The sequence below is a fragment of the Ischnura elegans genome, chromosome 5 (genome assembly GCF_921293095.1).
Source record: "Ischnura elegans chromosome 5, ioIscEleg1.1, whole genome shotgun sequence".
In the NCBI taxonomy this organism is placed as follows: domain Eukaryota; kingdom Metazoa; phylum Arthropoda; class Insecta; order Odonata; family Coenagrionidae; genus Ischnura; species Ischnura elegans.
In genome coordinates, this window is record NC_060250.1 from 31,530,961 (window position 1) to 31,542,747 (window position 11,787).

At 37.8% G+C, this 11,787-nt stretch overlaps 1 protein-coding gene across 2 annotated transcripts in view; it reads right to left on the reverse strand.

The window, feature by feature from the left end:
- Positions 1-5,252, reverse strand: part of LOC124158652 — a 911,695-nt gene extending 906,443 nt beyond the window's left edge. For both annotated transcript variants that reach the window (XM_046533860.1, XM_046533859.1), the window contains exon 1: positions 4,495-5,252. The gene's annotated coding sequence lies outside the window, so the exon portion shown is untranslated. The remainder of the gene's footprint in view (positions 1-4,494) is intronic.
- Between the last annotated feature and the right edge of the window lie 6,535 nt (positions 5,253-11,787).

An 11,787-nucleotide genomic window follows, 5' to 3' on the forward strand; every position in this document is an offset into this window, starting at 1 on the left:
GCAGAACAAGTTTTGCACTGAAAATACGCACATGAAAGAATGTACTCATTAATTTTCGCCCGAGTTAAATAATGGAAGCTTTTAAGCGTTTTTCATCAAACCATTGCGTGAAAGAGTTCTATAGCATTATAAATGAAAAAATGTGGAAATTTACATCGTTTTCCCACGGTTATTGATATTGAAATTTATGTTAAGATATTTTCGCAGAATTACCCATTTTAATCTATTCGGAATACTTCTTTAATCACCAAGATTCTGAGAAGTATCTACACATAACCTAAAGCGGTCAACCGACATGATACTGATAAAATCATTTCCGATAATCAGTGGAAAAATCCTGGATAAACAAAAGACAATAAATGTATTCAACGGTGTTCGGCGAGATGTTGTGGAACATATTGTATTAATAAATTAAAGTGAAGAACTTTTTGTATGTCCACAGTATTTATTATCGTGCGACGCTTTTCATCGTCTCACCTACATCATCACGTACAAATTCCGAGCGAAGGAATTTGTACCTGATGATGGCGAAGGTGATTCGCTGAAAAGCGTCGTACGATAATAAATACTGAGGACAAAGTTTTCCATTTTCATTTACCAAAAGACAATAAGATTTCATTATTCATGTTTCATCAATTTCTGTTTAAGACACTTGAAATTTCCTCACTCGTGCTCGAATTCAAACCTTAAACGCACTGGGTCAGGAATGCGACATTGACATTTCGAGGATATTCCCTTTGTCGCTGATTTTCAATAAAACCAGATTCTGGGAAAATTGGAAAATCCATTTGCCTCTCGCCGAATGACTAATTGCTCGCTCCGGAAAAAAATGTGCACTCATAACAACCATGGTAGCGAGCAGACATGTACACACGGTAACAAATACACATGCACCTCTAATCATGGATTCGTTTTATTCAATTCGTAGCTCTGAATTCCTGATTTAGATTTCAGGTGTACCCAAAACCTAAATGAGAAACTGATATTACTGCTGGTATGCTAGCAAGTAAGCTTTTATGGATACAGTGTTCTAGCATTAAATCTATGAGAGTATGAAGATTCTATTCAACTTTACAATGCTCTTTATTAAAGACAGAACCAGAACATGACTCATTCGTTAATATATTTATATAGATTCATTAGAATTGAAATTAGATTATTTAAATGTAAGATACTAAAGACTGATTTACGCCACGATTTTTGCATAAAATATCTCTAAGCGAATACAACAGAACTTCGAAACAGTAATTTGGTTAAACGATCAGCATTAATTTTATAAAATCGTTATGTGAGTCAGCATGCCAGACGGACACTACCAAGCTCTTACGCCGCATATTTTGATATTTTTGAAAATTTAGCCGGCTACGAATTAACTCACGGCAATGAAATATATTTAGGAATGACTTATTACTGCGCAGTGGTTAACACTCCTCAAATAACTTAATTTAGGCATCTTATGTCCTAATATCTGTATCGTCCTTAACAAAAATATAAATTCCGTTTAACTACCTTAGGCGAAAGAATTATAACGTAAAAATGGGATTCATGTGCACATTCATACAACCTCCACTTGAGAAATAAACATTACACAGGGCAGAAATTGTCGAGTTGATGATTTCATTTTGAAAGAAAATTGAAAGGAAATGATACAGAAGACGTGAATTTATAGCTTTCAAGGAGTCACTCCTACTTACATTCATTATTACAATAATAATAGCGCTACTTACTGAGGTGCATGAACACAAAAGTAATAAGCCGCAAATATTTGTTCAATTGATGATTATTTATTGTATCAATACTGGAGAGGTCTACTAATGTTTCCACTTATGCAATATTTCTATCGGTCCAATAGATAGAAACAGGGTAGTACAATTTAAATTTATGTGATTAATTTAAAATACAAAAAGGTCCATCGTCAAGTCTCAAGAAAGTGTTATGTAAATAGCATTTAAAGTAGTATGAGAAGGTTAGCTTTTGAATAACTTGAAATGATTTCATTAACAGGGCGCATATAAAATTTCTGCAAACCAAATTGGTGGGTGCATATAATAGTCACAAACAAATAGTACTCTGTTTTCCTTCTCATCTATGGGCACTCCTGAAATCTAAAACAGGAATTCAGTACAATTAATCTAATGGAACGATTCCTTAAGTATATCAATGCGTATTTGTTACCGCGAATACTTGTGTGAAGGCCATTTTGGTAGTTATGAGTGAGCATGGTAGCGGATTTGCATGCATTGATAGAGTACTGGAATTTGAAAAATGGAATGACGGCAGCCTTGTCATCTGAAAACAGTCACAAATATCAATTGTTCACCGAAGAAAAACAATCGTACAACTGCATTAAAAATTAGACTTGATGATCAAAAATACAGATAAAATGAAGTATCTTCCACGAACCTAAGGCTAAACATTCTTGAAAATACGAAAATGGCCGTTGAATGGAATGAATGATACCACTACGATTGCCTCCGAGAAAAATTATCACGTTCGTCAACTAATACTCTGCCAAATTGGTAACACTGAGAGAGACGTTATAAAGCACTCCTGTACTCTCGGCTAAATGATGGTTCAATCGATAATGGGGCATGAAATGCCCCTTAAAATATAAATCATGCATCCCTTCGATATATTACTTCATATTATGCAGAATAGACTGCCAGGCATTCGCACAGAATTTCACCGTTACACTTAGCGCCGTGCCAAGCTATTTCTCCACCAAAAATATCAAATCAATCACTCCATGATTAATTTTGCTTGAATAAAAAAAGAGTCAATACTAGAAATCATTAGGTTAGGCAAAAAAATTAATTCGCCGTGGTAACGTAAACTGGAGATTAATTGCTCGAATTTTATAATAATTTACTGTTTATAAATAATTCCACAAACAGTTCTTCCTTTATTTCAACAAACCACTTCGGTATCTACTTATTTCAAACTCTTCTCCTCAGACGTCTAAAATGCATACCAATTTCTAAGTGCCCTCCACCGACTACCTACCAAGATTAGACTGTGATAATGCTGATGATGCCTTTCGAAGAGCCAATGACTCAGAATCGTACATATGTGCCTATTATGTTTTGAAATCACAACCCAACAATTAGTTGATACTTTAAATGAGTATTGATCACAATGGATAACACAAGTTCATTGAAGGACGGATTAATGAGGCTAGATGTTACCATAACAAATAACATAGAGACAACAGACAAGATTGAATAGCAAAATACAATACCTTCCTCAAAGTTATAAAAAAGGAGAGCTGATCTGACACAAGTATTTGTAAATAGAGCAATATTGAGCGCATACCATAAGAATGGAGGACTTTACTATGGGATATAAGCCACCGCCCCGCCACCAAACCACCGCCATAAAATCTATTAACGCACTTTACAAGGAATCTCTTCTTCCTTCTCTTTTTTTAGTAACCAACTCGATTTTAATACCATATTAACTCACTGGTACGTGGATCCATATACGTTTCCACTTTCCAAGAACATGTCAGCTAAAATTTTGCTAAGTCTGGAAATAGGATAACCTTGCTTAACGATACGGCAGTTGAATCATTTGATGATTACGTAAGTCCCGATTATACAGCAATCGAAAAAAATAATAACAAGGCTATCAGATGCAAGAAACAACTATTTATCCCACTAAACTGTATTATCCATTGTATACGAGAGGAAAAACGTGACGGCAAGTTTATGAAAGTCATATATTTCATACTACCGCACATAAAGCACATTTGACGGCACTTAAAAACGTGTTAGCATACTTATGTCGACAAGCAAGACAATAAATCTGAGGGAGTGATGCCACTCTAAATACCACCAACAATCCTGACAGCCTTTTCCAGTAATCATTCAAAACACAAATACGCACGTTATAACATTAACAAAGGCTACCAGCAATGTTCATAAAACCCAGTCCAATAAGATTTTTTCCTACCATTATCTCCAACTGAAAACGAAAAAGTAAGTCAATGTATCACACTAAAATTCTTACACTATTAATAGCAAGTTCTTCCTCCTCATCTCGCAAGGGACAACTTAATTTTAAATTTACCGTCAAAATTTCCAACCGAGAATTGCATTCTATTCGACTCCTGGCAACATTCGATTTACAATGCGAAAAAAGTAGCGAATTAATCACAGTACTAAACTCTTACACCATTAATAGCGAGTTCTCTCTCCTTCTCTAGCAGGAGACAACTCGATTTTACATTTTCCGTCAACATTCCCTACCGAGAATCACGTTCAATTCGACTCCACAACAACATTCGCTTCCTTCTCTGGCACCATAGCTCGATTTCCAAAGAACATTCGGAAAGGTAGCTGGGTTCTTGTGAACCCACTCAAACGATTTATATTTCGTCACCTTCCTGAGGCACATACTCTTAATTCATCATTCAATTCATTAGGTATTCACTCGCGCGCCCAGGAGCTCCTGCCGTATGCCAACCGACTCGACTCGTGGCGGTGCTCTACTGACCTTCCTGCTGCGTCGCCGCGCCGTAGAGGAACGGGGTGACCCCCTCGCGGCAGAGCCCTTCCCGGCCGCCAGCTCTGTCCCCTCTGCGCCTTCCGCCACCGCCCTTGGTAGGGAGCGGAGGCCTCGCTGTCCTTCTTCCGTCAGCAAACCGAAAGGTCCTCCACTTCGCCACTCGGGCAGACGGTCCTTCCTACGCCTCCCTCACTGACCGGTGAGATTGGAGATGTGAGAAAGGAAAAATCACCAGGCAAAAAGAACCACCGCAGAAAAAATACAGCAGACCAAAAAAAGACTTCCTCCTTGTGTCGTCGGGTATAAAGAAAAACTTTCTTTTTTTTCAATCCAAAGGGACCGAAATTATTGAGAAAATCTTAAATCAAGCGATGATGGAAAATTATTTATCTTCTTATCCTCAGGTCCTCTTCTTCTTTATCTTTTCCACTTTTCTCTCTATCGGGACTTTTCCTCTTCAAAAGGGTCAGGATATTTTGGAGATGAAAACGGGAGAAATATGTGAGGAGGTGGTCCTCTTCCGTCGGCGAGAGGGAGGAGATCCTTCTCCGTCTCGCGGTTAATTCACCCTTTCCTCCCCCAACCTTTCTCTCTCCGGATGGATTCCCTTACGGAGGGCCAACAAAATGCGTCCCGCGGATGGTAGCGGCGTCTACGTGTAGTTTTTGTGAGTGAATGTGTTTAGTAACACCGACGCAGCGATCGCTCCCCTCGGCGTCAGACGGCACACGTTCAGAAGCACGCAGCAGACTGAAGAGAGGCGGCCGTATTCGAGGCGAGGGTGGGGGGGGTGAGCACCCCCTCCTCTTTTCCCTCCCCTTCCCTTTTGGCCCCTCCCCCAGTTCCCCCCTATCACCCTTCGGGTTTCTCCGTGGCTCCACCCGACGGCGCGGCGAATTCGCCCCCACCACCAACCCCCTACCCTCCCATCCCCCGAGCACGCTTCACGAACCCCTTCCACAAGTCTCACTCACTTCCCCTGTAGTGCACGTTACTACTACCATCCCTTCTCCCCTTCCAATCTCCCCTTTCCACCTACCTTTCTCCTCCCCCCCTCCCTCCTTTCCACACGTTTCCCTTCCACCCCACACTCCTTTTCGTCTGCGCCGAAAACCGAAGTTCCCCCTCCCCTCCCAGCGCACACCACCCAACCATATTCCCCGACTCTTCTTTTCTCCTTCCACCATATACCTACCCAACCCCTCCATCCCCCCCTCTCCCTCAACGTCCAACATATATACCCCCGACGTCTTGCCCCTAGGCTTTCGTGCGGTACAGACCCGAGATGCGGGTTGCATACGATGCGGGCGAGATCTCGTCACTATTACCTCTCTCTCCCCTGCTTGGGCCTACTCACATCCACGGCATGCTTCAGTATATTGCGGCTCTATGACACACGGACACGCCGTGAAATATTCTCTTGGAAGTCAATAATGTGGGCTCAGACTGCCACTTAGTGTAATAGTTGCTAATATTTTTGTGATGAACTCGAAAGCCTGGTTAACATTATTTAGGAGACTTGATCACCCTACGGTAAGCTATCCTTGGTTGTCAAGTACTTCTCTCAATATTCATTACAGAGTTAGAATCAAATAATGTTTTCCATAAAATCATCAATTAATTCAGTCGTTAATACGTATGAAAACCGTAGTGACTTTGGTATAAATTAAGCCAAAAAAGTTAATCTCCCTACTCACTGCAATAAAGTGCTGCATACAGCAGTTTTCTTTCTTCTTTTACTCTCTTCAACACCCCTTTCTTCTATTTCTTGTCTCATCTTCAACGTTTATCTTCATGATCCAGCTAGAACATCCAGCTGCCTCGGTTTTAAGCGATTCTAATCCCTTTCGGTAAATGAGTTCCATTGGGTCTGAGGAGCATGTAAGTTAATTAAAAGATAAAATTTCTATTTATGATAAGATTAACTGAATTTAATCATATAGTATAATTCTACATGTTGGTAAACTAACTCATAATATTGCACGAATGGAGAGTGTGTAATGTGTATAGATACCCACGTAGTACCTTTATAAAATGAAGTAGATGATACTAACAGCGCAGCGGCAAAATATGGGAGAATAAAAGTATCTGATTACAGAAGAATTAATGGAGTAGCTACTTTAGCATCACATTATAATAATATAGGAAATTATTGCGTATAAATAAGGAAGAGGAGGTCTCTGGTATCCTTAAGAGTGGAATCCAAAAAATTATGAGTCGAAAGGATATTAAGTCACCAACATCTAAGGGAATTTTGGAAGGAATCATTATGATGGCTCAACAGCAGAATTTGACGGGCCTATCAAAGATGTATTAAACTAAAAAAAGGAAGTGAGGCAAGCGACTCATTTATTTAAAAAATTTGCAATGATTGTAGTCCTGAGGCAAACATTAACACAAAGAAAGAAGAATCACGAAAGTCTTGCTGTTCTATACATGCACCATGCGTTTAAATGACGCAACAGAATAGCCATTTGAAAGAAATGAGCCCGATATACGACATCCGATGGACATTCAGAGAGGGTAAAATTAAAAAATTAAAAATTAAAGAATTTTCTAAAAGTGAATAGCCGTCAAGAACTGAAAGGATTTAAAAAGACAGCTAGGGTTTAAGGAATATGACTTTATAGAGCAATTAAATATGTTACAATAATAGTAACAAAAGGTAGTGGAGTGGAGATTCTGAAAGATTATATGCAAAGAATTATCTTCGAGGCACAAGGAAAAAGGGACGAAGGGGTCTGAAAAGTGAAACCAAAGAAGCGGAAGCTACAAACTCATACACGCAGGATCGTTCAATGGAAATGTTTGAGTTGAGATAATTCTCAGAGAGATCGCAGAGTGGAAAACATTTTTGTGATATTTAAAAGATAAAAATGGCAACAGTCACAAAATGCTGCAGATTTACATGTCTTTAACAAAGAAAGAATGAAGAATGACTGCAATTATATTACCAGAGCAATGAAATGGGCAGGGGAATAGCTAACCTGATCATTACGACGATCAGAAAACTGCGACTAAAAAAGGAAGAACGACTGTTAACGATAAATAAGTAAATCAAAATGATTTACATGGAAAACGTATGGAACCCTTCATGAAACACAAGTCATTTGTTGCAGAAATATTGAGAATAACTCTCACCCTACGACATTTCGGGAAATTCCACTGGAAAGTGAAAATTTCCACTGAACTCCATAGAATATATCTAAAAAGCCAGGTGAAGGGTTTCAAAAGCTAAATTAGGGTATATATAAACTAAAACCGTGAGATTCTGATGATGGAATTCAAACAAAAAGTCAATAAATAGAGTAAGATACTGACACGAGTACAAAATAGTTTACTAACACTTAAACAGTTCTCTTTAAATTGAGATAAGAGAACTAGAACGTGAGTACCGAAGAGAGCAAGTTCGTTACAAAAGTACAACGTAAGGATTGTATAAAAGAAAGGAAAGCAAGATGAAAGTGTATGAAGTTACTATGCGGATATCTAAATACCAGCCTACAACAGTTTGTAAGACGGAAAGTATATAATCTCCTTTTTTTTAGAAACGGAGAACATGCTAAAATGAGCTACGGGAAAAAAAGGATGGTACATATTTCACTCGAAATGAAAAGAAAGTGAAAATGTGGCAAATACAACTATAAAATATAATAAGGAAAAATATCATACACGATTGGGATCCCTGATGTATGAGTATAAGTGGAACATAGGAGTCTCGATATTAAAATCAGAATTTGATGCTGCAATAAGGGATCATTGGATTGAGCACCTGGGCTTAGACATTTTCCTGAAGATCCAACCAAAACCTCAGGGTAAATGATCAGCATTATATCCTCAAATTCCCACAGTGACACCGATGAACGCAAAAAAGACACTATGGCAGTGAGGACAGTGAAGAAAATTTGATCGTCGGACAATTCACTTTTAGACTAAGACTAAAAGCAACGTGTATTGAAATCCAAAAATTGTAAACAGGACGTAGTTAAAATAGATTGAAGGAAGAATCTCCACCGTCTGTATCTAAGCCAAGCAGCTAATGGACCCATCTGCAAAGGACCATGAATAGAAAGATTTGACACATAAAGATGAGTAGTTTTTCATGTTTGCATTGAGTAAGCAATCAATGAAACAAGAAAGCGGGCTGCATGACTGCATTTATGAGTACCAGGAGATTTGCTGATGATAGAAGAGTCACAAAAGAGGCCCAAAGGGATTTGAAGAAGACCAAATAACTATGGAAATAGTAATGATAAAGCATCAGTTGATTATCAATAAGATGGTATCTTAAGTTTTAACACTAATCAGATTTTTGCGAAGAATGTTCCTCCGTAATATGCAGCATTATTGCATGCATAGGAATATAATCAACCTCATGATAATCAATATTATTTTTTACATTTTAAGAGCTACAGAAAACTCCTAATGAAAAGAAATTCTAGAACAATAACTAACACGAAAAAAGAATTTTCAGTGAAGGAATGCAAGTAGAATCTTGAAATAAACACAGCGCGTATCATGTTGCGCAAGTAAATTAGTTTAAATAACATGGTCAAAAACGAAACGCGTCAAAATTTGATGTCACAAAGGAACGGCAAATATTATGGCTGTTGATAATGCTTATAACGTTAAAATTTTCGAATATACATGTGATAAAAAATTTAGTCTTCATAGCTATTAGTTTTTACAGTTAATGGACCTTTAAAGCATTTTGACACAGAATATCAAATTATACAAATAATATTAGATTACCTTGAAATGGGGAAGAGAAAGAGACAAAAAGGCAATTCGATGATAAGCATAGTAGAAAAGGAGAAGATAGAAAAAGAAGGATATAAATAGGATTTATTCAAACACAAAAGAAAACGTCAATAGCCATTGTAAGAAATAAAATTACAGTGAAGTAACGCAAAATAATTCAACAAATCACAGCCAGATGCATCTTCTTCTGAAAATCAGCACTATGTTAAGTGTAATTTGACTAACTAGCGATTATTAAAATGTATCATCTACGGTTATTTACTTATAAATTTTGTTACTTGGATAGGATTCCCTCTTTGTTGAGGAGTCAATACAGCCTCTAAAATAAAATAATACAACCTTTAATATTCCAGCAATGACATTGCACCCAATCAATCGCCAACAAAATGACTTAATTTTTCACGCCATCAAACTAATCCACACTGAAATGTACCTTCCTTTTTTGCAAATCCTGTACAATTAAGACGTTAATTTGTGTCAAGTATAAAGCATGTAAGACCTAAGTTTCTACTAAAACCAAAAACTTATCGAAAAAATTATAGAAACAGGATTGCCTCTAAAAATGTAAAAGAAACTAACAATTATCAAGGCTATTACTCAAAAACATCGACTTTTTGCACCAAAAACTGTGAGTAGAAAACAAATATCGTATAAAAAAAAAATTCACTAACTCTTCCAGGAAATATCGTATATCCCGACTGCCATGTAACTGCTAAAATTTTTACTTCATCAAAAGATACGCGTATACACTATGAAATTTCATAAATATATATTATATATAAGTTACTCGTAACGTGCATACATCATTATAATGTGAAAAAATGTTTTTAAAAAAGGCTTTAATGCTTCAAAAACAAGTTTTGGATATCCGAGTACTCCATCTTTTCCAACACAGAATCGTCTACAACGCATAATCGGTATAGGTAAGGGTTAAAGATCCATAGTAAGATCCATATTAGATACTGAGGCCAAACTTGAAAAATCGTATCTAATGTACCTTGGATAGCGTTAGTAATACATATACCTATATGAATCCAAGGAGTTCTAAAATTTATATTGTGCTCTAAAACTGATTCGTCTTCAATCCGTGAATTTACCAACTAAATTGAAATTGTTAAGTACAGGTAGGTAAATGATTAGACAGCTTAGGTACGCTAATTGTTCGCCATATTCAGGGTTTACAGAGGGCGTTCGCAAACATCATTCATAAAAATCTTCTTATACTTATTGTTAGTTGGAAAAATAGATACACCTTCTAACCGATATAAAATGAATACGATAATAATTTACGGTTGGAATTCATGGATGAGAGGGAAGCTGTTAAACGATTGCAACGAAAGAGATTCAGGCAGACTAAAGCGGAGTATGAGGGTAGGATAATGAAACGAGCAAGGTGTTAATACGGAGAAGAAAAACGAGGAGATGAAGGGAGGGCGATGCGAACCGATGGAATGGGGAGGAGTTTGCAGGAAAAAGCGACGAGGAAGCAGGGATGGAACGAAAAAAAAATTCAACAAAAGCCAGCCTTGGGAAATCGATCTTTGTGAGCAGAAAATAAAACGCAACATAAGGAGAGAAGGAAAAGCAGAAAATATCAACAAACACACAGTTGCGATTGCATGCTTTTTCTACCTCATTCACCGAGTTCTAAACTTATTTGGGTCAGGCATTTCATATATTATTCCCCGTGAACGCATAAAAAAAAAAAAAATATTAGCGATAGTGGTGATGACGATTATAGTGCTGGGGATAGAAAATTTCCATTATTTCTCAAAGCGGTGCAGTGATGATGCTTTTCGATGTTATTTTTTTAGCTATTCCATAGGTATCATTTTGCCACGCTCGCTGTGTCGACTTTCACTCGGAATGGCACAAGCACACGCACATTCGTTCATACTGCTAACCCAAACAGTTGCAGCCCTCATTCTTTCTTTGCCCGCCTTTCACTTCATTATTATGTCTCTCCCCCCAGAGGCTCCATGGTTACCGTGCCTCTCGCAATCACGTGCCCAAGGCGGGCGGCTCACAAGGATTTCCACGACTCATCCACGGACAATCCTTCCCTCCAATTTCAATCCGGATCCCAACACGACCCACAATCCTTCAAAGACACCCTTCAGACTGTAGGTAAAGTAGATACGCCCACACCGCACATCAAATAAAACATTCTAATTCAAAGAGCAAGACCATCATCTTACCATATGAAAAACACGAACAGTTTAAAAACATTCACTGAAATAGAAAATTGCAAAACTTTCATACCATAACCCATATTGGGGCCCTCATTTCACGTTACATTTTATCCAGTACTCTGTTTCCAACAGAATCTAGCGATAAATGATATCAGGGGTTTTCTTAACTACGTTTGGAGCACAAAAAATCTAGCCATAGATTATAGATGAACTAATTTCACTGCCCATCCCGGCAAGGAAAAAAGAATGTAACACAAGTTCTTTAGATGCCGAAATTCAGTCTCACAGAGCGCTCGTATTATGCCTAAGGCTACCAATTAAGACTGGA